We start from the raw sequence: 26,839 nt of genomic DNA on the forward strand, positions 1-26,839 counted from the left end.
TATATTTTGCAACGTCTGCTAAGCCTCTAGCTTTCATAGGGAGTGATTTCCGTGTGCAGATTAGGGAGCAGTCCATCTAGGATTTTCCAGGTGTAAATGCGTCCGTCTTGCCTGCATTTCTAGGAGTACACTTCGAACCTTGTATGAGTTTACGGTTCTTCTCTGTAACCATCTATACCAGCACGTGTCATAGCGTTAGTGGTGGCCGTACTTGACATAGTGATGAAAGTGGATTGTAGTTGTGGTGGTACAGGTGGATGGGAGTGATGGATGATGGTGGTCAGGTTTATAAATAATTCTGTATAATCTGCACATATATTGATTATATAATGGTAATTTATAATCATTATATACGATTGTAGATAATAAATATACTGGGACTCAAGAGTAGAGCCGTTGGTGGCCATATTGTGAATATGGATTTGTTTATGTTCTCCGCTGGAAACAGGATATTTATGATCACATCCCCCCCATCCACAACCCTCCTACTACCCAACCTTCATTCGTCACTGAATCACTCACCCTCTCTTCCTCCCACACTACCTCTACCTCGCTTTACCACCCACCATCCCTCTATATCTCTTTCAAACCTACAGAATCAGCCAGGAACATTTAGTCCTGGTGGTGTTCTCAAAGCCAGGGTTGTACCTAGCCAAGTGTGCCTGTCCTGCCTATCTCACCACACCATCCTCAGGTCTGTTTTAAATATCAGTGAGAACTGAGGGTGTGGATCGTATACTAACAGAATTAGGAGCAGAGTACTGCTACCGTACTTTATGTAATAGCTACATACAGAGAACAAAAACTATATTTCCCCCTATATTTTTTTCACACATGATGAGATGCATACATGAGGCAATTGAAAACTGTCAGCTTCAAGAAGCAGACGACACCTTGTCAACGTGGCTGGTGTATCTGCGGGTGTTTACACTGGGGTTTATGGTATGAATGAGGTAAATGGAGGGTGTGTCAGCAGCCTAGCAACGCTGTTCAGCCTGCTGCTTGATGACCCCTCAACACCTGCGGTACACATGATACTCTTGTGTTAACACCGACAAACTGAAGACGACACGTGTTCAGACACATTTTAACGGAAAAAGTTTCAGTCCTGGGACCTTGTTCACTCCCATGTTACTCCAGCAGTGTGTTGAATAGTCTGGGACTACGGATGTTGACAGTATTTTCTTGTTGTGCTCGTGGTGCCCTTACTTTTCAGTGGATCTTTTGTAAATCTTCTCCCATATTTTCACTCGACATGCACTTTCCTACAGCCCTTAGACTTTGTTTTTATATCTTCCTCGATTCTTCCTCTTTCTTTACCCTTGTCCGTCACCTCTTTTGCTCCTCCATCAATTCTCTGCCTTCTTTTTCCTAAGTTCTTCTCCGTCAGTTTTCCTTTTCCTTTACTTCTTCTTCCTCTTCTAAGTGCCTCGCTCCATTCTTCTTAATTTCCAAAATATACGTAGATCATTTACTGCTTGTCTAGACTCAGTAAAATATTGAAATTATTGGAATTGCCTCAAAACACTCGGAATGTTTTCTCGGGAGCGGAGGAGAGAGAGAGAGATGCCTGGTAATATAAACACACAAGGTGCTTGAGGATCTTCTCCCCAGTCTATAAATTGCCATAACTGGATTGAAAGATACGGGAGGAAGTGTAGAATAAATCACCAGATGAAAAGCAGAGGGGTAACGGACACACTAAGAGAATATCGTGTCACTATCTAGGGTTCAAGACTCTTTACCTGGAAAGGGTTTCGGGGGTCAACGCTCCCACGGCCCGGTCTGAGACCAGGCCTCATGGTGGATCAGGGTCTGATCAACCAGGCTGTTACTGCTTTAGATGTAAGAAAAAAAATATTGCACAAACAAAGGTAGAATTTTTCAAGAGGAAAACTGGACTAGCTTCCACAGGAGGTGCAAGAGCAGCACATTTTTTATTGGCTATGTAGGGCCTGCGAGCCGCTGGCAGCAACACTTTGGTTGAACAAGCGGTCTGGATATAATACTCCCTCCATGTTTACTCTTAAGATAATTCCTGATATAAGCTGTGTTCCACACCGGTCTTAGTGCTCCACACCAGTCGTGAACCACACCGATCTTGGTGCTCCACACCAGTCGTGAACCACACCGATCTTGGTGCTCCACACCAGTCGTGAACCACACCGATCTTGGTGCTCCACACCAGTCGTGAACCACACCGATCTTGGTGCTCCACACCAGTCGTGAACCACACCGATCTTGGTGCTCCACACCAGTCGTGAACCACACCGATCTTGGTGCTCCACACCAGTCGTGAACCACACCGATCTTGGTGCTCCACACCAGTCGTGAACCACACCGATCTTGGTGCTCCACACCAGTCGTGAACCACACCGATCTTGGTGCTTCACACCAGTCGTGAACCACACCGACCTTGGTGCTCCACACCTTTCTTGGTATTCAACACCCACTATTGTGCTTCACACCTGTTGTGTTCCACACCCGTCATGTTACACACTTAGAACCATTACCTTCTCCCTTCCTCCTCCATTCCCCCTGTTTCCTTCATTTTCTCTGTGCTGTGAAATAATATGATGAGAGTAGAGGCGAGGCAGGGCTGGGGAGGGAGGGGACTATTGTTAGGACGGCGGTGATCTGCGAGCTGGAATCTCTGTAACCAGATTGCTGCCGCCTTGTCCCTCTAACGTCGTCTCAGTGTCAAGCCTATTGTGGCAGGCAGGGAACAGGAAGGCAGGGAGGAAGGGAGAGACATAAGTAAGCGGAGGGAGGAACAGGAGTGGTAGAGAATGGCAGAAAGGGAGCAAAGGACAGAAGGAAAGTAGGGGAGGGAGGGACAGGAATAGAGAGAAAGAGTGACAAAAAGGCGAGGGATGGAAAGAGAGTGAAACAGTTGGAGGGATGGATGGAAGGGGGGGGTTGAAGGGACGAGATAAAGGGGAGGCTGTTGGAGGGATGGAATTAATGGGAAGGAGTAGCGGGAAGGAGAGAGAGAGACAGACACAGACAGGGAGAGATACAAACGACACAGAAAGACAGACAGGGAGAGAAAGAGAGACGGAGGGAGTGAAGGAAGAAAGTTGGACTGGGGGGAAGAAACAAAATGGAGGAGAGGGAGAGAGAACAAAAAAAGAACGGAAGATACATATAAGGAAAGGAGATAGGACGGGATGGGTTGGTAGGAAAGGAAGAGGGTTACCTGTAGTGGCTTCCAGGGGTCACCTCCCTCGTCTCTTGCTGTTGGTGCTATCCGCATGCAGTCTGACGTATGCACCACAGCCCGGTTGATCAGAACCTGATTTAAGGCACTTAGTATGTTTCCTTTTGACGACAGCCAAGCGTTTATTGACAATTTCCCTAATGCTCGAGGGGAGCATATTAAATAGTTCTCTCTTAGTGGGCTTATTGCGCTCCTGCTTTTTTTATTGGTGGTCTTTTGCACCGTCTGCCATATCTCTTACTTTCATATGAATCGATTTCGGTGTGCAGGTTTGGGACCAGTCCCTCCAGAATTTTCCAGGTGTAAATTGTGATGAAAACAACTTTGTCGCCTACGTTCCAGGGAGTACAGTTCAAGGGACTCGTGCGCACCCAGTAGTTCAGCTACTGGATTGAAATACGAAGTGAAACTTTTTTGTTACATATTTTCCATTTCTGCAATTTTTCCTGCCTTGAAGGGGAAGGCCATTAGTGAACAGCAATATTCCAACCTAGAGAGAACAAGTGACTTGAGGAGACTCATCATTAGCTTGGCATCTTTCGTTGTGAATGTCCTAGTTATCCAGGCAGTCATTTTCTTTACGGTAGCGATAATAACGTTGTTGTGATCCTTGAATGTGATACCCTCTGACATTGTCACTCCAGCCAAGAAGGATATAAGAATGAGTAAGAAGTGAGGTGAGTACTGTGCTTTGGTCAACAGATGGATAGGTTACCTGGAGGCTGTTTCGGGGGGTCAACGCCCCTTCGGACCGGTCCATGACCAGGCCTCGCGGTGCATCAGGGCCTGATCAGCCAGGCTGTTATTGCTGTTACTTGGAGAACTGGGAGGAAGAGAACAGAAGCTGCGAAGGACGCTAGGTAATAAAGTCACAGGTAAAGAAAGGAAAGTCGCATAAGAGAAGTCTCAGATTTCTTGTAACTGGAGAAAGTGTCGGTGGACCCAACCTAACCTAGTCTCTCCCAACCTAACCTAGTTTATCCCAACCTTACCTAGTCTATCCTAACTTAACCTAATCTATCCAAACCTAAACCGTCCTAATCTGACCTAGCTTTAACTTAATCAAGATCGCGTTGTGACTTTTTTTTTTAATTGACTTCATTACTTGTCAACATTGTGAGGAAGGAAGATGGGAGGTGTGAAGGAGGGAAGATGGAAAGTGTGAAGGAGGGAAGATGGAAGGTGTGAAGGAGGGAAGATGGGAGGTGTGAAGGAGGGAAGATGGAAGGTGTGAAGGAGGGAAGATGGAAGGTGTGAAGGAGGGAAGATGGGAGGTGTGAAGGAGGGAAGATGGGAGGTGTGAAGGAGGGAAGATGGGAGGTGTGAAGGAGGGAAGATGGGAGGTGTGAAGGAGGGAAGATGGAAGGTGTGAAGGAGGGAAGATGGAAGGTGTGAAGGAGGGAAGATGGAAAGTGTGAAGGAGGGAAGATGGAAGGTGTGAAGGAGGGAAGATGGGAGGTGTGAAGGAGGGAAGATGGAAGGTGTGAAGGAGGGAAGATGGAAGGTGTGAAGGAGGGAAGATGGAAAGTGTGAAGGAGGGAAGATGGAAGGTGTGAAGGAGGGAAGATGGGAGGTGTGAAGGAGGGAAGATGGGAGGTGTGAAGGAGGGAAGATGGAAGGTGTGAAGGAGGGAAGATGGGAGGTGTGAAGGAGGGAAGATGGGAGGTGTGAAGGAGGGAAGATGGGAGGTGTGAAGGAGGGAAGATGGGAGGTGTGAAGGAGGGAAGATGGAAGGTGTGAAGGAGGGAAGATGGGAGGTGTGAAGGAGGGAAGATGGGAGGTGTGAAGGAGGGAAGATGGAAGGTGTGAAGGAGGGAAGATGGGAGGTGTGAAGGAGGGAAGATGGAAGGTGTGAAGGAGGGAAGATGGGAGGTGTGAAGGAGGGAAGATGGAAAGTGTGAAGGAGGGAAGATGGAAGGTGTGAAGGAGGGAAGATGGGAGGTGTGAAGGAGGGAAGATGGAAGGTGTGAAGGAGGGAAGATGGGAGGTGTGAAGGAGGGAAGATGGGAGGTGTGAAGGAGGGAAGATGGAAGGTGTGAAGGAGGGAAGATGGAAAGTGTGAAGGAGGGAAGATGGAAGGTGTGAAGGAGGGAAGATGGGAGGTGTGAAGGAGGGAAGATGGAAGGTGTGAAGGAGGGAAGATGGGAGGTGTGAAGGAGGGAAGATGGGAGGTGTGAAGGAGGGAAGATGGAAGGCGTGAAGGAGGGAAGATGGGAGGCGTGAAGGAGGGAAGATGGAAGGTGTGAAGGAGGGAAGATGGAAGGTGTGAAGGAGGGAAGATGGAAGGTGTGAAGGAGGGAAGATGGAAGGTGTGAAGGAGGGAAGATGGAAGGTGTGAAGGAGGGAAGATGGAAGGTGTGAAGGAGGGAAGATGGAAGGTGTGAAGGAGGGAAGATGGAAGGTGTGAAGGAGGGAAGATGGAAGGTGTGAAGGAGGGAAGATGGAAGGTGTGAAGGAGGGAAGATGGAAAGTGTGAAGGAGGAAAGGTGTGAAGGAGGGAAGATGGAAGGTGTGAGGGAGGGCAGGTAGTGTTGGTGTGGAGCTGGCAGACAGTGTGATGTTCCTCATATGACAAGAGCTCAAGTTCCATCTTGTTTTTTAGTGTCCTTGTTTGTCCTCACTGTTTTTGCTGGTATACTGTCACATAGTTCTCTCTCTCTCTCTCTCTCTCTCTCTCTCTCTCTCTCTCTCTCTCTCTCTCTCTCTCTCTCTCTCTCTCTCTCTCTCTCTCTCTCTCTCTCTCTCTCTCTCTCTCTCCCCCCCTCCCCTGTTTTCACTACTTCTAGCACCCTCCCCTTTATTCCGTCCTTTCAACCCCTCCCCTTCCATCCATCTATCCTTTCATCTCTCTCCCTTTCCTTCCATCCCTCTCCTTCTTATTCCTCTTTTCCTTTTTTTTCTTATCCCTTCCTCCCTCCCTTTCCCCTTCCTTCTTTTTGCTAAGTAATGCCGATATGTACTCCTTGGAACGGAGAAGAGAGAAATACATGATAATATTTATGGATAAGTCCTTGAGAGACTAGTCCCAATTCTGCGCACTGCCATAACAACATATCTGACTCCAGAGTGAAAGATACGGGAGAAAATGTACAATAAGATACCAAAAGATATCAGAAACACTGCTGAGACGAGTTTAGAAGTCTTGAAGAGGAAACTGGACAAGAATCTTCACCAGGTGCCAGATCAACCAAGCTGTGATGGATGTGTGGGCCAGCGGGCCGCCAGCAGCAACAGCATGGTTGATCAAGCAAGCACCAGACAAACCAGGCCCAGGGCCGAGTTCTAGTAGAAAAATTCTTGAAACTCATCAGGGATATAAACAAGCGGTTTAGAAAGTCACGTGAGGAAACACTAGGAAACGTTTCGATCATGGGACCTTGAACATTTCTATCACATTAGAAGTGGTCGGAGACCCAGAATTGAAACTTTCTATCAGTCTTCTCAAACCTAGAGTTTTATTACTGAAGTTGATTTTTTAATACATCCTCAAGACTGATGACGTTTTGGTGTCGGAGATCAGTGTGAAGAGGAGGGAGAAGAGTGGAGGGACTGTGAAGGGTGAGAGGTGGAGGAAGGCGGTGTTGGGGGATGCGAGTGGTGACGGGGTGTAGAGGTTCCAAAGTGGTGTATGGATGGGTTAACAGATAAGAAATTTAAGTGACTAATACTTCGAAGTGGGTGAAGGGAGGGGTGACCACAGGGTAATGTAGGGGAGTGAGACAGACAGGTACAGAGATAGATAAAATCAGCTTCATAAAAAAAGTAAACATTAGACAGAGACAGTCCCCCCCACACACACACTTATAGACACACACTTATAGACACACACTTATAGACACACACATACAGACACACACTTATAGACACACACATACAGACACACACACACACACACACACACACACACACACACACACACACACACACACACACACACACACACACACACACACACACACACACACACACACACACACACACACACACACACACACACACACACACACACACACACACAGTCACATACACATAGTCACATACACACACATACAGTCCCATACACACACATACAGTCCCATGCACACACACATACAGTCACGTACACACACACACATACAGTCACGTACACACACACACATACAGTCACGTACACACACACACAGTCACGTACACACACAGGAACTACCACTGTGTACTCTGCAGATATGTTATTAAATATTCACAGTAGTCTTCACCAGCCCAGCATGTAATGAAGAAGATTATAAACACGAATCGCCGATTTTGTGTCGGGGCTAAATGACACTTCCGGCAGAGGAACGTATTATAAATGGTACTTTGTCAAGGGAGAGAGACACTTATAGGGGAGGTGAGGTGCTGCTGGGACAGGTCAGATGCTTTTGGGTTAGGTCAGTTTCCGTTACAAGTAAGGTCAGGTGGTCAGGTCGTGGTTTTTTGGAGTGTCATAGTCTGTGTAAGAATCTCCGGCATCTGCTGCAAGTATTCAGATGTTTAGTAAAAAATGTTCGTGAACCTTATGACGATAATTATAAAATCCCCTCAACAGGCCGGGGCCCAAAACTGTTCAACAGCCTCCCATCAAGCATTAGAGGGATTGCCAATAAGCCCCTGGCTGCCTTCAAGAGAGAGCTGGACAGATACCTAAAGTCAGTGCCGGATCAGCCGGGCTGTGGCTCGTACGTTGGACTGCGTGCGGCCAGCAGTAACAGCCTAGTTGATCAGGCCCTGATCCATCGGGAGGCCTGGTCATGGACCGGGCCGCAGGGGCGTTGATCCCCGCAGGGGGGCGTTGATAAAAGGACCCCGGAATAACCTCCAGGTAACCATGACACAGTACCCTCTGTATATAGCCTGCTGCAGTGTTCCTTCATTTTCTTCCTTTTTTTATAACACTACCCTATTTTTCCCCTCCCCTCACTACCTCTCCTGCCTCCTCCCTTCTCCCTGCCTCCCCTCCCCTCTCCCTGCCTCCCCTCCCCTCTCCCTTCTCCCTGCCTCCCCTCTTCCCGTCTCCTCCCCTCCTTCCATTTCTGTGAGAAGCTGTAGTTATTTTCTCGCCTTATCTTTAGTAGTGTCCATCAGATGAAGCTCTAGGGGAGAGGGAATTGGAGAGGAAGAGTAGGAGCTGAGATGGAAGGTGAAAAGGGAGGAGGAGGAGGAGGAGGAGGAGGAGGGAAGAGAATGGATGGAGAAGTGAGACTGAGAGAAGAGAGTGAGAGAGTATATTTCAGTACAGAGAAAATTTGTATACTAGAAGAATGTGTTGCATGTTGATGGTGCAAAACTATTTGTAATACACGAGTGCGTGTTTTGTTGCTGTAATTCATGGTGTATGAGGAGGATGATGACGATTATGAGGATGAGGATGTTATTGCTCTGAATCCTCTGGCACTTGTTACAGGCTATAACTACCAGAGCCGGGTCTTGGGCTAGGCTGTGCCAGTATCCAACTTCTCCTCCTTTTCTAAGTTACCTTTGCCAAGTTTCGAGGGTTGTTGTAGCCTTACAGCCTGGTTTAAGCCCAAGCTGCCATGTGGAGTGAGTAAATAAAAAAACTTGAAAAGAAACAAAAAAAAGGACGAGAGATCTGTATATTTCGTCGTCATAGACCCCGTTCAGCATATCTTGGACACAAGCCGAAATATACAAATAAGAACATAATGAAGGAGCACTCCAGAAGGCCTACTGGGCCAAGCTAGGTACGTCCAGATTACCTACTGACCCAAGCTACTGGCCAAAGTCAGTCCAGGTTCAAGTCACATCCACTTAAGGAGGATGGAACCCCACATCAGACTAGCACAAGCCAGTCATGTCCAACTCACACCCATCCACGCTTTTATCTGTTTATTTTTGACACTGGTTTGTCACTTACCACAAATAAGTGTTTATTCCAAGCACTTACCACTTCTAGACCGCCTTTACTGATTGCTGAATGAAAGGGAGAAAGTGCATGGTCCACTTCAGTGATTCCCAAATTTTACGAGTTGAAAGACCCCATCCCCTCATTTTTAACCTCAGAATAAGCGCGGGCCCCCATATGCAAATAGTAATTTTAAGCTTCGTTAAGAGAGGAAATCAAGCGCTGGCTGGAGGAGCAATTATTGTTGCTAAGCATCGAGTACGTGGCCGGGCACGAGGGGTCCCCGACCCACAGTTTGAGAACCACGGGTACATTCTGTTATTATTATTATTATTATTATTATTATTATTATTATTTGCATTGTTATTTTTATTATTATTGTCATTATTAATACATGGAAGCACTAAACTCAAAGGTGTCACACAGCACCTGAGGAATGGGAGATAATTAGGTTTGATAGAAGAGGAAGGTAATTCCAATATATTTGATCAAGAACCCTTTAACAAAAAAGCTTATAACATGGCGCGTGTATATCATATATTTTCTCTTGGTTTTCATTAGCTAACTTAGAATTTCTAGACGAGTTAGCTGCTTGCTTTAATTTCAACTAGAAAATTGAAACACGAAAGACTTGGGAGATGCGAAAGAGAATTTAAAATTCATTTATCTCAAGTTTTAGTTACTGTGGTTATTGAAGGTCAATGAAGAGAAATTTTATTTACTCAGATATGGAAAACTTGAGGAAAATAAAACTGTATTAGGGTATAAAACAAATTGTCACCATACAGTAGAGCGAAAAAGTAATTTGAAGGACCTGGGAGTGATAATGTCAGAGGATCTCACCTTCAAATACCACAACAATGTAGCTACCGCATCTGCTTGAAAAACGATAGCTTGGTGATGATGATTCTCTTCAAATCGCTTGTTATCTCAAGGCCGGAATACTGCTGTACACTAACTTCCCCCTTCACGGCAGGCGAAATTGCAGACCTGGAGATTGTACAAAGAACTTTCACGGTACACACAAGTACGATAAAGCACCTAAATTAATGGGAACGGTTGAAGTCCCTTGATTTGTATTCCCTGGAACGCAGGCGAGAGAGATACATGATAATATACACATGGAAAATCCTAGAGGGATTAGTACCAAACTTGCACACGAAAATCACTTCCTATGAAAGCAAAAGACTCGGCAGGAGATGCAACATTCCCCAATGAAAAGCAGGGGCGCCACGAGTACACTGAGAGACAACATAAAAAGTGTTAGGGGCCCAAGCATGTTTAGCTGCCTCCCAGCATACAGCAGACCCCTGGCTGTCTTCAAGGCACTGGACAGGCTCCTAAAGTCAGTACCTGACCAGTCGGGCTGTGGTTCGTACGTCAGTCTGCGTGCGGCCACCAGTAACAGCCTGGTTGATCAGACCCTGATCCACCACGAGGCCTGGTCTCAGACCGGGCCGCAGAAGCGTCGACCCCCGAAGCCCTCTCCAGGTATACTCCTGGTATTGTAGTTGTGGTCATTGTGGTTGTGGTCATTGTAGTTATTGTGTGGTTATAGTGTTTATGGTTATTGTGGTTGTGGTTATTGTAGTTGTAATTGGGTTATTGTAGTTGTGGTTACTGTCGTTGTAATTGGGTTATTGTAGTTGTGGTTACTGTAGTTGTAATTGGGTTATTGTAGTTGTAATTGGGTTATTGTGGTTGTGGTTATTGTAGTTGTAATTGGGTTATTGTAGTTGTAATTGGGTTATTGTGGTTATTGTAGTTATTGGGTTATTGTGGTTGTTACTGTAGTTGTAATTGGGTTATTGTGGTTGTTACTGTAGTTGTAATTGGGTTATTGTGGCTGCTGTAGTTGTAATTGAGTTATTGTGGCTGTGGTTATTGTAGTTAGGTAGCGTTTTTGTTAATTTATTTGTCTTTAGAATGATTAATAACAGATGTTTGAAGTTATGTTACTCCTGCCATCTAAATCCTTACCATTTAAATTCCCTGCCATCTAAAATCCCTGCCATCTAAAATCCCTGCCATCTAAAATCCCTGCCAACTAAATCCCTGCCAACTAAATCCCTACCAACTAAATCCCTGCCAACTAAATCCCTACCAACTAAATCCCTGCCAACTAAATCCCTGCCAACTAAATCCCTACCATCTAAACTTAATTTCTAATAAATCGGAGGAAGAAAACGGAAGTGCAATAGTTTGTTTACATGAAGGAAAGAACCATAATAGGTAGAAAATACGGTAATTAGGAGGGAGCAGCAGAGGCCTAATTGTGCGGAAGGAGAGGCAAGGGAGGGAGTAGGGAAAATGGGAAATGTAGAGGGAGAGGGAGGGAGAAGAAATAAAGCGAGGTAAGAGCGGCAAGTTAGGCGTGAGATTGAAGAAATATCTTCATTCTCTCTCTCTCTCTTTCGCTCGCTCGCTCGCGCGCGCGTGCACACACACACACACACACACACACACACACACACACACACACACACACACACACACACACACACACACACACACACACACACACGCACATACACACACACACGCACGCACAGCTTGCGAGTTGACTCGTGTCCAATCCTTTGTGGGCGAGCGGGCCGCCAGCAGCAATAGTCTGCTTGACCAGGCAAGCAGAATACGAGCCTGGCCCAGGTCTCGCTTGCGGGAGTAGGGAAATTCTGGAAACCCATCAAAGGTACAGTATATCAGGGATGCCATAGGTGGATTATTATTATTACTCTATTATTTATTATTTATTATTACTATGATGTGCTCTCCACATCCATACAATGGCATCCTCTTCCCTCGCCACAAATCGCCATAAACCTCCTCGCCACAGTCTCCCTCTTTGCCAGCCCCTCCTCTCGCCCCGCAAGTCGTCAGACATTGAGAAAGGTTCCGGCCTACGCAGTTGGGGGTCAGGCCTAGGCCTACGCAGTGGGGGTCTGGCTTAGGCTTAGGCTTCCTGGAGAGCGACAAAGCCTGGGGCTAGACAGCAAGGTGATGAATCGGTGGCCACGATGTACCGGGGATATACCGTGACCCCTGACGGTAATTGTGGCAACCCCGCACAATACCCCTTTAATGGTGGTGGGGGATTGAGTGGTGGTGGTGGATTGAATGGTGGTGGTGGTGGATTGCATGGCGGTGGTGCATTGCATGGTGGTGGATTAAAAGAGTTAAAATGTAACTGACTCAAGAAATCGTAATGACACGATTGCAAACAGACGGGCTGGAGTTTTGAGACTCTATGACCGCGGGTTCAATCCCGGCCGGGGGTATGGTTTGTTAAAATGTAGTTTACCTGAAGACAGTTCCTGGGATGTCCGTCCCTCAGACCTCCTGGGACACTGTATTCACTTATGGAGTTACTACCAGCCTCACACACCTCAAAGTGTGAACCACAGCCCAGCTGATTAGGAACTGACATCTAGTTTCCCTAGAGGCAACAAGAAACCCTCTTGAAGACAGACAGACGGTTTTTTTTTCCTCTTATGTATCAAGGGAGAGCGTTGAATAGTCTTGGTCCCTTTACACTACTGAGTCTCTCTTAGTAGGCTCATCACACTCCTTTTCATTGGAGGGTATTTTCTACCACTTGATGTGCCTTTTGTTGATGCAAGGCGCTTTTTCGGTATGCAGATTTGGAATCAATCCCTCCAGTATTTTGCAAGTATAAATTATGACTTATCTTTCTCGCCAATGTTCCATGGAGTACACATCGAGGTAATTAAGGTGCTTGACTGACTTCATTAAGCATGGCGACTTGAAGTGTCCTCAATGAATGCCACTCTCGTACAAATTCTAGTATCGTGTGTAAATGTTGATACAGTACTATGGCAGTGGAAGGCCTCGGTCAGATGACCAAAAGCTTCAGCTGCGGGTCATCAAATAACTTTATTTCTTTCCGCAGTTTGCAAAATGTAGATTGTGTGTAATAAAATATAATTAAGCTCAAAAGAAAGCCACTAGCATGCTGTGCATTTCGGGCACTAAGACCCTCTTCAGGCAACACTTGTCCTGTTTCCTGACGAACTTTACCAAACCTAACACAAGTTCTATGATATTTCTCAAATATGAAGAAGAGAATTGAGGCCATACCTTTACCTTTGATATACCTTTCATGAGTTTCGAGGTCTTTCAACTCCCGGAGCCTGGCCATGGGCCAGGCTCGTCTGGTACTAGCCTGATCAACCAGGCTGGCACTGTGCCGTGAGGAATAGAGCTTATCACTGTGGCAGACTCATTGTGTTACTGTGCGGATATACAAAAAAAAAAATGGTTATGATCATAACCATAATATTTTTTAAAGAGGTGGATGGGTAAGCCAGCGGAATGCCTTTGTCAGACGACCAAAAGCTCCAGCTGCGGGTCATCATATGACTAAAACCCGCGTTATGAAACACTTGCCCGGTTTCCCGACAAGCCTAACCTTACGTTGCCTTACCTTAGCTAACCTAACCTCACCTCACCTTTGTGTTGACTATTACTGTTTGGATTCTGTTGGTCAGAAAGTTAAACAGCTGTCAACCCCTTTTCTGCAGTTTCCTTTTGCACACATGTGCGCTATTTTACCATGATCACCGTTGTTGAAGGCTTTTACGAAGTCTGTGTATAAGGCATCTGTATTTGGTTTTCCAATATCATGTTCTGTTATTCCAGCAATTTGCAAGAGGCAGGAGCGAGCAGCTCTAAACCCATACTGCCCTGAATTGTGGAGATGTTGAGATTCCACGTGATTAATATTTTTGCTTCTTATAACTCAAAGAATTTTATGGGCGTGGGAGAGTACAGGATGGGTGTGGGAGTGTTCTGTGAGAATACAGGATGGTTGAGGGAGTTCTCTGTGAGAGTACAGGATCGGTGTAGGAGTTATCTGGGAGAGGACAGTATGGGAGTGGAAAAGTATAGGATAGTTATTGGAGCACTATGGGAGAGTACGGGATGGGTGTGAGAGTGCTCTGGAAGAGTATATGATGGGTCTAGGAATGTTCTGGGGGAGTATAGAATGGGATTAGGAGTACTCTCTGAGAGTACAGGATGGGTGTTGGCCTGCTCAGGAAGAGTACATGATGAAAGTTGGAGTACTGTGGAAGAATACAGGATTTCTGTACTATCTGTGTGTGTGTGTATTCTCCTATTTGTGGTTGTAGAGGTGGAGTCATACCTCCTGGCCCCACCTCTTCACTGATGGCTACTAGGTCCTCTCCCTGCTCCATGAGTTTTATCAAACCTCGTCTTAAAACGATGTATGGTTCCTGCCTCCGCTACATCACTTGCTAGACTAGTCCACTTTCTGACAACGCTATGACTAAAGAAATACTTCCTTCCATCGCTTTGGCTCATCTGAGTCTTCAACTTCCAATTGTGTCTTCCCTTGTTTCTGTGTCCCATCTCTGGAACATCCTGTCTCTGTCCACCGTGTCAATTCCTCGCAGTATTTTATGTCGCTATCATGTCTTCCCTAATCCTCCTGTCCTCCAGTGTCGTCAGACAGATTTCCCTTAACCTTTCTTCGTATGACGTTCCCCTTAGCCCTGGAATTAGTCTTGTTGCAAACCTTTGCAATTTCTCTAATTTCTTGACGTGCTTGACCAGGTGTGGGTTCCAAACTGGTGCTGCACACTCCAGTATGGGCCTAACGTACACGGTGTACAGAGTCTTGAACGATTCCTTACTGAGTATCATAACGCTATTCTCTGGTTCGCCAGGTGCCCATATGCTGCAGCAGTTATCTGGTTGATGTGTGCCTCAGGAGATGTGCTCGGTATCATACTCACCCCAAGATCCTTTTCCTTGAGTGAGGTTTGCAGTCTTTGGCCGCCTAGCCTATACTCTGCGGTCTTCTTTGCCCTTTCCCGATTTTCATGACTTTTCATTTAGCGGGGTTAAATTCGAGGAGTCAGTTGCTGTACCAGACTTGCAGCTTATCGAGGTCTCTCTGTAGTCCTACCTGATCCTCATCCGATTTAATTCTCCTCATTAACTTCACATCATCTGCAAGCAGGGACACTTGTGAGTCTATCTTTTCCGTCATGTCATTCATGTATACCAAAAACAGCACTGGTCCTAAGACTGACCCCTGTGGAACCCCACTCGTCACAGGCACCCACTCTGACACCTCGTCACGTACCCTGTCAGGTATTTTCTGTTCCATTACAGTCCCTTTCCTGTTATGCATGCCTGATCCTCTAGCTTTTGCACTAAACTCTTGTGAGGAACTGTGTCGAAGGCCTTCTTGCACTCCAAGAAAATGCAATCTACCCTCCCCTCTCTCTCGTGCCTTCCATTACCTTTTCATGAAACTCCAGTAGGTTAGTGACACAGGGTTTTCCTTCCCTGAATCCATGCTGGTTGTCGTATAATATAAGCTTGTTCTGTTCTAGGCACTACACCACTCTCCTCCTGATAATCTTCTCCATGACTTTGCATACTATACATGTCACTGACATTGGTCTGTAGTTTAGTGTCACGTGTCTGTCTCTTAAAAATGAGGACTACCTTTGCCGTCTTCTATACTTCAGGTATTTGCCTAGTTTCAATATTGTTGAAAATTGTTGTTAGTGGCACACACAGGGTCTCTGCTCCCTATCTAAGGACCTACCGAGAGATGTCCGGTTCCACCGCCTTTGAGGTATCAAGTTCATTTAGCAGCTTCTTCACCTCCTTTTCGGTTGTGTGTATCTCATCCAGCACTTGGTGGTATATCCCTTGTTGGTGTACCCTCTTGTTCTGACTTCCCGGAGTCCTTTCTATCTCCACTGTAAATACTTCCTTGAATCTCATGTTGAGCTCCACACATACTTCTTGGTCGTTTCTTGTGTGCTCCCTATCTTCTTTCCTCAGCCTGACTGTTGTCCTCAGCCTTGACTGTTGTCTTCCTCCTGATGTGGCTATACAAGAGCTTTGTGTGTGTATTTATTTCCTCAATTCGGGAGAATTAAGGGATATTATTATTATTATTATCATCATTATTATTTTACAGCAGGTACCAAACCTGTATGGGTCACAGAGAGCTGCATTTTCACCCCCCTCGACCCCCATTCCCTTTCACTTCCATACGCATTGTGCTCGGGTAAATATATTTTTCTTTAATCCACTTTCAGCCCCATGAATTAATAGGTTATAAAACGTACATTTTAATTATACACCCATTTTAGAACGTTTCGCGTGCCTGCTAATTATATTAAACCTGACGTGGGTCGTATAACTTGCTATAATTATATGAAATGGCTGGTGTGATGAGCTTATGTAATGTATATACACATGTGTAGCCTTCAGAAGTTATACGTACATATAATGTGTATATCATGTAGGTGACGTAAAGGATTTATATTATATACACAGAACATAATACAGTGCACGTATTTCTCTCTCTCTCTCTCTCTCTCTCTCTCTCTCTCTCTCTCTCTCTCTCTCTCTCTCTCTCTCTCTCTCTCTCTCTCTCTCTCTCTCTCTCTTTTTACACAGGGTTTGACAAGGTTAGGTTAACGCTTCCTAGCTTTATTGACAAGGTATTTACAGGTTAAGGATTCCTAACTTTATTGACAAGCTGAGAGCTGTTACCTACATCAGCTCATTTGAAAGCATTTCTGTTGTTATGAAATATACAAGTAGGGAACAGGATGAAGTTGGAGCCATCTGTGGGCCAGCATTTTCATTTGATCAACTGACGTTATCTCGTTGACAACATTCTCTCTCTCTCTCTCGCTCTCTCACATATATATATATATATATATATATATATATATATATATATATATATATATATATATATATATATATATATATATATATATATATAATAATTATATATATAACGTATTTAAATTTTACGCACGCAACACTTAATTTTCATGGTTTTTTCATGAATATTTGCATTATGGTTGAGATTGTTGGCGAGGGTAGTGCTGGTGAGGGTAGTGCTGGTGAGGGTAGTGCTGGTGAGGGTAGTGCTGGTGAGGGTAGTGCTGGCGAGGGTAGTGCTGGTGAGGGTAGTGTTGGCGAGGGTAGTGCTGGTGAGGGTAGTGCTGGCGAGGGTAGTGCTGGTGAGGGTAGTGCTGGCGAGGGTAGTGCTGGTGAGGGTAGTGTTGGCGAGGGTAGTGCTGGTGAGGGTAGTGCTGGCGAGGGTAGTGCTGGTGAGGGTAGTGCTGGTGAGGGTAGTGCTGGTGAGGGTAGTGCTGGCGAGGGTAGTGCTGTCGAGGGTTGTGCTGGTGAGGGTAGTGCTGGTGAGGGTAGTGCTGGTGAGGGTAGTGCTGGTGAGGGTAGTGCTGGCGAGGGTAGTGCTGGCGAGGGTAGTGCTGGCGAGGGTAGTGCTGGCGAGGGTAGTGCTGGTGAGGGTAGTGCTGGTGAGGGTAGTGCTGGTGAGGGTAGTGCTGGTGAGGGTAGTGCTGGTGAGGGTAGTGCTGGCGAGGGTAGTGCTGGCGAGGGTAGTGCTGGCGAGGGTAGTGCTGGTGAGGGTAGTGCTGGCGAGGGTAGTGCTGGCGAGGGTAGTGCTGGTGAAGGTAGTGCTGGTGAAGGTAGTGCTGGTGAAGGTAGTGCTGGCGAGGGTAGTGCTGGCGAGGGTAGTGCTGGCGAGGGTAGTGCTGGCGAGGGTAGTGCTGGCGAGGGTAGTGCTGGTGAGGGTAGTGCTGGCGAGGGTAGTGCTGGCGAGGGTAGTGCTGGCGAGGGTAGTGCTGGCGAGGGTAGTGCTGGCGAGGGTAGTGCTGGCGAGGGTAGTGCTGGCGAGGGTAGTGCTGGTGAGGGTAGTGCTGGCGAGGGTAGTGCTGGCGAGGGTAGTGCTGGCGAGGGTAGTGCTGGCGAGGGTAGTGCTGGCGAGGGTAGTGCTGGCGAGGGTAGTGCTGGCGAGGGTAGTGCTGGCGAGGGTAGTGCTGGCGAGGGTAGTGCTGGTGAGGGTAGTGCTGGCGAGGGTAGTGCTGGCGAGGGTAGTGCTGGCGAGGGTAGTGCTGGCGAGGGTAGTGCTGGCGAGGGTAGTGCTGGGGACTTGCACAACTTTACTAACATTGTTAGTCAATAATTGTCCATTATCAATTTCTGCTTTCATTCATTCAACATAATACTATACATCAGTGCTATTTTTTTTTAGTTATTTCTATTATGTATTGATGTTTTTATTATCAAGAAATGTTAAGTTAGAGAATATTTTTTTTTTCAGTTTCCTCTGTCTTTTTTTCTTAGTAGGCTAAATCGCAGATCTGGTGTATGTACGTAGAACTCTCACTGCTCTTATAAGTTCATCAGTTATTTAGATAACTGGGAATTCGTGGAATCCCTTGAACTGTACTCCCTGGAATGTAGGCGAGAAAGACGAATCATAATTTACATCTGGAAAATCCTGTAGAGATTTGTCTCAAATCTACACACTAAATCACTCCCTACGAAGCAAGAGGCTTGGTAAATGGTGCATCATATCCATATTATCAAGCGGTGTATCGTAAGTATATTGAGGGATAGGATTGTGTGAAGGGACCAGGGCCATTCCACACCCTTAATACACACGAGGAGTTACCAACAAACACCCATAGCCGTCTTGAAGAGGCAGCTTGGTAAGTTTCTTAATTATTGATAAAACGTGTCGTGATTCTGCTTACTGCTAGCATCAACAACCTGATTATTCAGAAGGCCTTTGGGGACCATGACCCTCTGAACTGAACATTGACGCCAATTCAACAGATAATATATTGCACTTTTGAGTGGGTTCCTTGATGTTGGAGTAGAGCTCGTGATCAAAGGAATTGGAACTATCCCCTCCTTCGTTGTTAGAAGCCAGGAGAGCTAGACCACTACTTCCACCAGGTCAACCAGGCTGTGATGGATATGTGGGGCCAGCGGGTCAGTAGCATCAACGCCATGGCTGCTCAGCAAGCAACAGACAAGCCTGGCACCAGGCTAAACTACGAGAGTAGAGGAACTCGTGAAAGTATTGTCAAGAATATCATAGGTATATGTACTGTATTGGGTGGTTCCGGACGAGGAACATTAATATACCGAGACGATGCTGCCTTCCAACACTATTATGGAGATGTAATTGAGATGTCAACCTTTATGTACTGCTGCTGATAGTGAGCTTTAATGGTGCCTTACTATGTACACCCACACACACCCGCATCACCCCACCTTTATACCCACACCCTTAACATCTCAACACCTATGCCTACACCTTCACATCCACACCACTCACTTCCCCTTCCCCTCCATAGCAAAAACCTACCTGACACCCTACACACACACACACACACACACACACACACACACCAAAATTTCTCTCTCTCTCTCTCTCTCTCTCTCTCTCTCTCTCTCTCTCCCCTCCTTCCCCCATATGCTTCCTAAAGAATTTAATTTTCATATTTATTTTATTTTTTAGCCAGAATACTAATTAGGTTATCAATGACGTTTCTGGTGCAGGTATTCGTGTTCGATGATTAGATTACACTAACGAGGAGCAAACAGGAACTGTGTGAGAGTTTGAGCAGTGACTGACGTACGTTGGTGTGTGTGTGTGTCTGTGAGGGGGGTGGATGTGGGTGTGTTTGCACACTCACGCATTTGCATTTGCCTAGTTGTGTGTGCGTGGGTCGGGTCACATTGCCGATCACTTTAATTAAAGGACATGAATTGAGGGGAAACGTTTCGCCACGAGTAACTTCAGTGTAATGACTGATGAAGTCACTCGTACACAAGTGTCCGTATCCATAGTCCCTCCATTATTTACTAAGTGTGAATAATAGCACATCTTTCTCACCTGCGATCCAGGGAATACTCTTACCTGTAATTACCTGTAGCCGCTTCCGGAGGTCCCTGCCCCAGAGGCCAGGCCCCAGACCAGGCCTCCTGATTGCTGGCCTGATCGATCAGGCTGTTGGTACTCGCAGTCCAACGTATGCAACACACCCCGGCTGATCAGGAACTGACTTCATGAATATATCCACTTCCTTTTTGAAGACATTCAGGGATCTGTTGAAAATTCCTCTTATGATGAATGAGACACCTGTGCAACACTTGTGTGTCTACTGTAGACACGTTTCGCCCACCAGTGGCTTCATCAGTCCAATATTGAGAAGAATGGTTGACGATCAGGAGGAGTCTGATCTTCAACCGTTCTTCTCTGTAGAAGACTGGTGAACTGATTGGCGACATGTGTCTACAGTGAAGACAGACAAGTGTCGCACAGGTGTCTAGTTCTCGATCCTTTCGGTTCTCTGTTCTACTTATCTAAATTACTCTTATGTATAAATGGAATATACTGGAGCAACTTTAGACGTTCCCAGTAATATAGAAATAATATAGAATATAGAAAATATAGAAAACTCTGTATATTCTCCTGATCTATATTTTAAGTTACTTTGAATGGTACAGTGTAGCGTTGCAAAGATGGGAAGCATGTGTCAAGAGGGTGATGGGCAATGATGAATGGGTCGTGGGGGTTGGAATCCATGATTGATGGGGGTTGAAAAGATGAAGGGAGTGGAGGGGAAGGGTGGTCGGCTAGGGATTGTAGATGTATTAGGTAAAGGGACAACAAGTATAGTGGATGAGATGGGTGATAGGAAGCTAGTATAGTGGATAGGAGGATAGAACTAGTGTGGTGGATGAGATGGGGTTTAGGAAAGCTAGTATAGTGGATAGGAGGAGGATAGATCTAGTATGGTGGATGGGATAGGGCATAGGAAGCTAGTATAGTGCATTGGTGGAGGATAGATCTAGTATGGTGGATGAGATGGGGTATAGGAAAGCTAGTATAGTGGATAGGATGAAGATGGGAACTGGGAGGATAAAGGTGAATGGGAGGGGGAGGATAAAGCTAGTATGGTAGATGTGAGGGGAGTGATAAGAGAATAAGAGTATTAGTAGGTGAGAGAAGGGAAAATGACTGGTTCTTTTGTGAGGATAATGAAATCTGGGAGGTGTACGGTGGGTGATGGAAGACGCTGAGGGACTCAATGGCGAGTTCTGTTTGTCAAATGAGGCTGAATCGGAAACCTGTTAAACATTTTACACTCTGACAGGATTGCTGGTATTATATTTCTGCCACGTGAGCACATAAGATGACATAGTATAAGTCTCACAAACTTCCATTTACACGTTAGATATGGACACAGATGCAACTAATGACATTTTGCTGTGGCAACTTATCGTTCTCCAGGAGCTTTATCAAGCCGTGTTCACAGTAAAAAAATGTCACATTAACTGCACACGTGTCCAGTTACCTAACATTTTCTCGGTAATTCTATTATTGCTTCTATTTACATTTAGGAAACACACATCATTACCTTTCTGTGTGCTGCCTAGAACGTCTTGTTCTTGTTGTTGTTTCTTGCAGTTCTGGTCTGAGACCGTGTTCCAGGGGCGATGATCCTTGGGTAAAATCATCATTCACTTTTAAGGCGCCGTTATGTAATATTTTCAACTTTGCCTACTTGCCTGCTATCAGAGTAGTGCCGGATCAGCCAGGATGTGGTGGGTATGTGGGGGCAGCGGGCCGCCAGCAACAACAGTCTAGTTGACGTAAGCACCAGACCGAGTAAGCACCCATGCATGCGCACGCGCGCGCGCACACAAATACACACACACACACACACACACACACACACACACACACACACACACACACACACACACACACACACACACACACACACACACACACAGGCTTTGTTGGTAATGGCCTGTGTGTGTACTCACCTAGTTGTACTCACCTAGTTGAGGTTGCGGGGGTCGAGTCCGAGCTCCTGGCCCCGCCTCTTCACTGATCGCTACTAGGTGAGCTTTATCATACCTCTGCTTAAAGCTATGTATGGATCCTGCCTCCACTACATCGCTTCCCAAACTATTCCACTCACTGACTACTCTGTGGCTGAAGAAATACTTCCTAACATCCCTGTGATTCATCTGTGTCTTCAGCTTAACTGTGTCCCCTTGTTACTGTGTCCAATCTCTGGAACATCCTGTCTTTGTCCACCTTGTCAATTCCTCTCAGTAATGTCGTTATCATGTCCCTCCTATCTCTCCTGTCCTCCAGTGTCGTAAGGTTGATTTCCCTTAACCTCTCCTCGTAGGACATACCTCTTAGCTCTGGGACTAGTCTTGTTGCAAACCTTTGCACTTTCTCTAGTTTGGCTAGGTGTGGGTTCCAAACTGGTGCCGCATACTCCAATATGGGCCTAACGTATACGGTGTACAGGGTCCTGAACGATTCCTTATTAAGATGTCGGAATGCTGTTCTGAGGTTTGCTAGGCGCCCATATGCTGCAGCAGTTATTTGGTTGATGTGCGCTTCAGGAGATGTGCCTGGTGTTATACTCACCCCAAGATCTTTTTCCTTGAGTGAGGTTTGTAGTCTCTGACCCCCTAGACTGTACTCCGTCTGCGGCCTTCTTTGCCCTTCCCCAATCTTCATGACTTTGCACTTTGTGGGATTGAACTCCAGGAGCCAATTGCTGGACCAGGTCTGCAGCCTGTCCAGATCCCTTTGTAGTTCTGCCTGGTCTTCGATCGAGTGTATTCTTCTCATCAACTTCACGTCATCTGCAAACAGGGACACCTCAGAGTCTATTCCTTCCGTCATGTCGTTCACAAATACCAGAAACAGCACTGGTCCTAGGACTGACCCCTGTGGGACCCCGCTGGTCACAGGTGCCCACTCTGACACCTCGCCACGTACCATGACTCGCTGCTGTCTTCCTGACAAGTATTCCCTGATCCATTGTAGTGCCTTCCCTGTTATCCCTGCTTGGTCCTCCAGTTTTTGCACCAATCTCTTGTGTGGAACTGTGTCAAACGCCTTCTTGCAGTCCAAGAAAATGCAATCCACCCACCCCTCTCTCTCTTGTCTTACTGCTGTCACCATGTCATAGAACTCCAGTAGGTTTGTGACACAGGATTTCTTGTCCCTGAAACCATGCTGGCTGCTGTTGATGAGATCATTCCTTTCTAGGTGTTCCACCACTCTTCTCCTGATAATCTTCTCCATGATTTTGCATACTATACATGTCAGTGACACTGGTCTGTAGTTTAATGCTTCATGTCTGTCTCCTTTTTTAAAGATTGGGACTACATTTGCTGTCTTCCATGCCTCAGGCAATCTCCCTGTTTCGATAGATGTATTGAATATTGTTGTTAGGGGTACACATAGCGCCTCTGCTCCCTCTCTCAATACCCATGGGGAGATGTTATCTGGCCCCATTGCCTTTGAGGTATCTAGCTCACTCAGAAGCCTCTTCACTTCTTCCTCGGTTGTGTGCACTGTGTCCAGCACTTGGTGGTGTGCCCCACCTCTCCGTCTTTCTGGAGTCCCTTCTGTCTCCTCTGTGAACACTTCTTTGTGTGTGTGTGTGTGTGTGTGTGTGTGTGTGTGTGTGTGTGTGTGTGTGTGTGTGTGCGCGTGTGTGCGTGCGTGCGTGCATGCATGCGTGCATGCATGTGTGCTCGCTCGCTGGCGCTATAATTAATCCAGTTCGTGAAAAATTTAATCAGTACGTAAATCATAACGCAAGCTCTCTGCAGATACGAAATTTTGAGGAAAATGTTTTAAATTCCTGTTTGTATAATTCGGAATTGTTGGTTGAAGGCAGCAGCCGGAATAAGTGTTATTCCAAGATTACCTTTAATGTTTTATCACTCGCTGTGTTTCTCTCGGCCGCTCTTATAATTTCCTCCGCTAGTTCTAAATTGCGTGAGCACCAACGTGATTTTCTGCACGCGTGCGGCACTGTACATGATGATGGAAGCACAGAACGCCGAGCCATACCACCTCTCTGTCCTTAAATCACACCTGCCTTTGCCCCTGCCCCTTCTGCCTCTACCCCTTCTGCCCTACACCTGCTGCTTTTCCTGCCTCTGCTCCTGCCCTTGCCCTATTTTTCTTCACTTCCTTCGTTGTGGCCCGACACAAAACAGGAAGTCACTGTACTCTTCATCAAAACAATGATTGTTTTAATGCTTTCGTAGCTGCACAGAATTGCTTTTGCAAATCATACACAATTCACAAAGAAATCATAGAGGCAAGGGAAAATAATACAATAAATCACAACACAATGTACAGTGTATAAACTACCGTAGATCAATCCATCAAGAAGGACGACATGGCTTGAGTCTCCGTGACACATATTTGGAGATGCAACTACACAGGTCATGACTCCTTGCAACCAGAACCTCCAAAGGTGGTGCGTACAATTACTCAGTCTCTGATAGCCCGAGTGTACCCAGCATATACGTGATGGACCCTCCAGGGGCCGAGTGATCTGTCTGCCACCAACGATCTTCTGGATATGTTGATGGTTGACCTCAGCTGTCTGTGACACACTGATGGTAACTTGAAAAGATCTGGGTAAGCGATGGCTAATATTAAAGGTCTTTCAGATATGCTGATGGAAACCTTAAAAGGTCTTTGAAATATGTGATTAATATGCTGATGCGGACCTCAAAAGTCTCTCGGAATAAGGTGATGCATACTGTTTCGGGGCTCTTCTGGAATCTACTGATGCAGACCACAAAGGTATGCAAACTACAAATGTGACTGGTATTCTCAAATATTGTTTAATGTGACTGGTATTCTCAAAGGATCACAAGTGGAGACGTCCCTGGACTGATGTGTTAATCCTCAACTCCTGACAAGACACCGTGACAAGGGATCCTGGTGAGTGACACAGGAGTGACTTTATCTTAAGGGCTCCAAGTACACCACGGAGGTCTTTTGGGAGATGACTCGCAAGACTCAGACATAACCGTTCCATCCTTGAAGAATAATTCACAGTACCGTGGTTTGAACATTTCGCCCAAAGCTCGCACTTAGGAGAGAGGAACCTTATAACGATGTTTCTCAGTCCTGGACCATTGTCAAGTTAAGGTGCTTGCTGGTGGTACAGGCATGTATGTTATGCCAGATTTCCGACATTACCCTAACTCCGATAGATTTCGAAAAAGCCATTGACAACATGCCTATGCACTCAGCCCCGGGCCCAGACTCGTGGAACTCTGTTTTCATTAAGAACTGCAAGAAACCCCTCTCGCGTGCCCTAAGTACACTATGGAGGAGGAGCTTGGACATGGGTGAAATTCCACAGTCACTTAAAACAACGGATATAGCCCCACTCCATAAAGGTGGCAGCAAAGCATTAGCTAAGAACTATAGACCAATAGCTCTGACGTCCCACATCATAAAAATCTTTGAAAGAGTGCTAAGAAGCAGGATTGCAAATCACCTGGATTCCCAAAATCTGCACAATCCAGGGCAACATGGGTTCAGGGCAGGTCGCTCCTGCCTCTCACAACTACTGGATCACTATGACATGGCCTTGGATGCACTGGAAGAAAATCAGAATGCAGATGTAATATACACAGACTTTGCAAAAGCATTTGACAAATGCGATCATGGCGTAATAGCCCATAAAATATGTGCTAAAGGAATAACTGGGAAAGTGGGGAGATGGATCTTCAACTTCCTAACAAATCGAACACAAAGAGTAGTGGTCAACAGAGTTAAATCGGAGGCTGCCATAGTGAAGAGCTCTGTTCCACAAGGCACAGTACTCGCCCCCATCTTATTCCTTATCCTCATATCAGACATAAACAGAGATATACACCACACCACCGTATCATCCTTTGCGGATGATACTAGGATCTGCATGAGGCTGTCATCTGCTGAGGACGCGGTTAACCTCCAAGAAGATATAAACAAAGTTTTCCAGTGGGCAACGGTAAACAATATGATGTTCAATGAGGACAAATTCCAACCACTCCGTTATGGAAAACTGGAGGAGATAATAACTAGAACAGAGTATACTACTGACTCCGGCCATACAATAGAGCGGAAAAATAATGTAAGGGACCTGGGAGTAGTAATGTCTGAGGATCTCACTTTCAAGGATCACAACAGTGCCACGATCGCACGTGCAAAGAAAATGATAGGATGGATAATGAGAACTTTCAAAACGAGAGATGCCAAGCCCATGATGATCCTTTTCAAATCACTTGTTCTCTCTAGGCTGGAATACTGCTGTACATTAACATCTCCATTGAAATCGCAGATCTAGAGAGTGTACAGAGATCCTTTACTGCACGTATAAGTTCTGTCAAGCACCTTAACTACTGGGAACGCTTGGAAGCACTTGACTTGTACTCGTTGGAACGCAGGAGGGAGAGATATATCATAATCTACACTTGGAAAATCTTGGAAGGAATGGTCCCAAATCTGCACACAGAAATCACTCCCTACGAAAGTAAAAGACTGGGCAGGCGATGCAAAATGCCCCCAATAAAAAGTAGGGGCGCCATTGGTACACTAAGAGAAAACACCATAAGTGTCCGGGGCCCAAAACTGTTCAACAGCCTCCCATCAAGCATTAGGGGAATTGCCAATAAACCCCTGGCTGCCTTCAAGAGAGAGCTGGACAGATACCTAAAGTCAGTGCCGGATCAGCCGGGCTGTGGCTCGTACGTTGGACTGCGTGCGGCCAGCAGTAACAGCCTAGTTGATCAGGCCCTGATCCATCGGGAGGCCTGGTCATGGACCGGGCCGCGGGGGCGTTGATCCCCGGAGTAACCTCCAGGTAACCACTGGTGGTGGAGAGGTGCTTGCTGGTGGTACAGGCGTGGATGCTGTACATACTGCTGGTAACATTTCTGGCGCCTCTGTAATTTTCCTTATTATGATTTGACTGATCTTTGAGTCAGGCGCACTGGCTTCACTCTGAGGCTCTGCTCATACTTATCTGAATTAACTCTCTCTCTCTCTCTCTCTCTCTCTC

This window comes from Cherax quadricarinatus, chromosome 36, assembly GCF_038502225.1.
Source record: "Cherax quadricarinatus isolate ZL_2023a chromosome 36, ASM3850222v1, whole genome shotgun sequence".
Lineage (NCBI taxonomy): Eukaryota > Metazoa > Arthropoda > Malacostraca > Decapoda > Parastacidae > Cherax > Cherax quadricarinatus.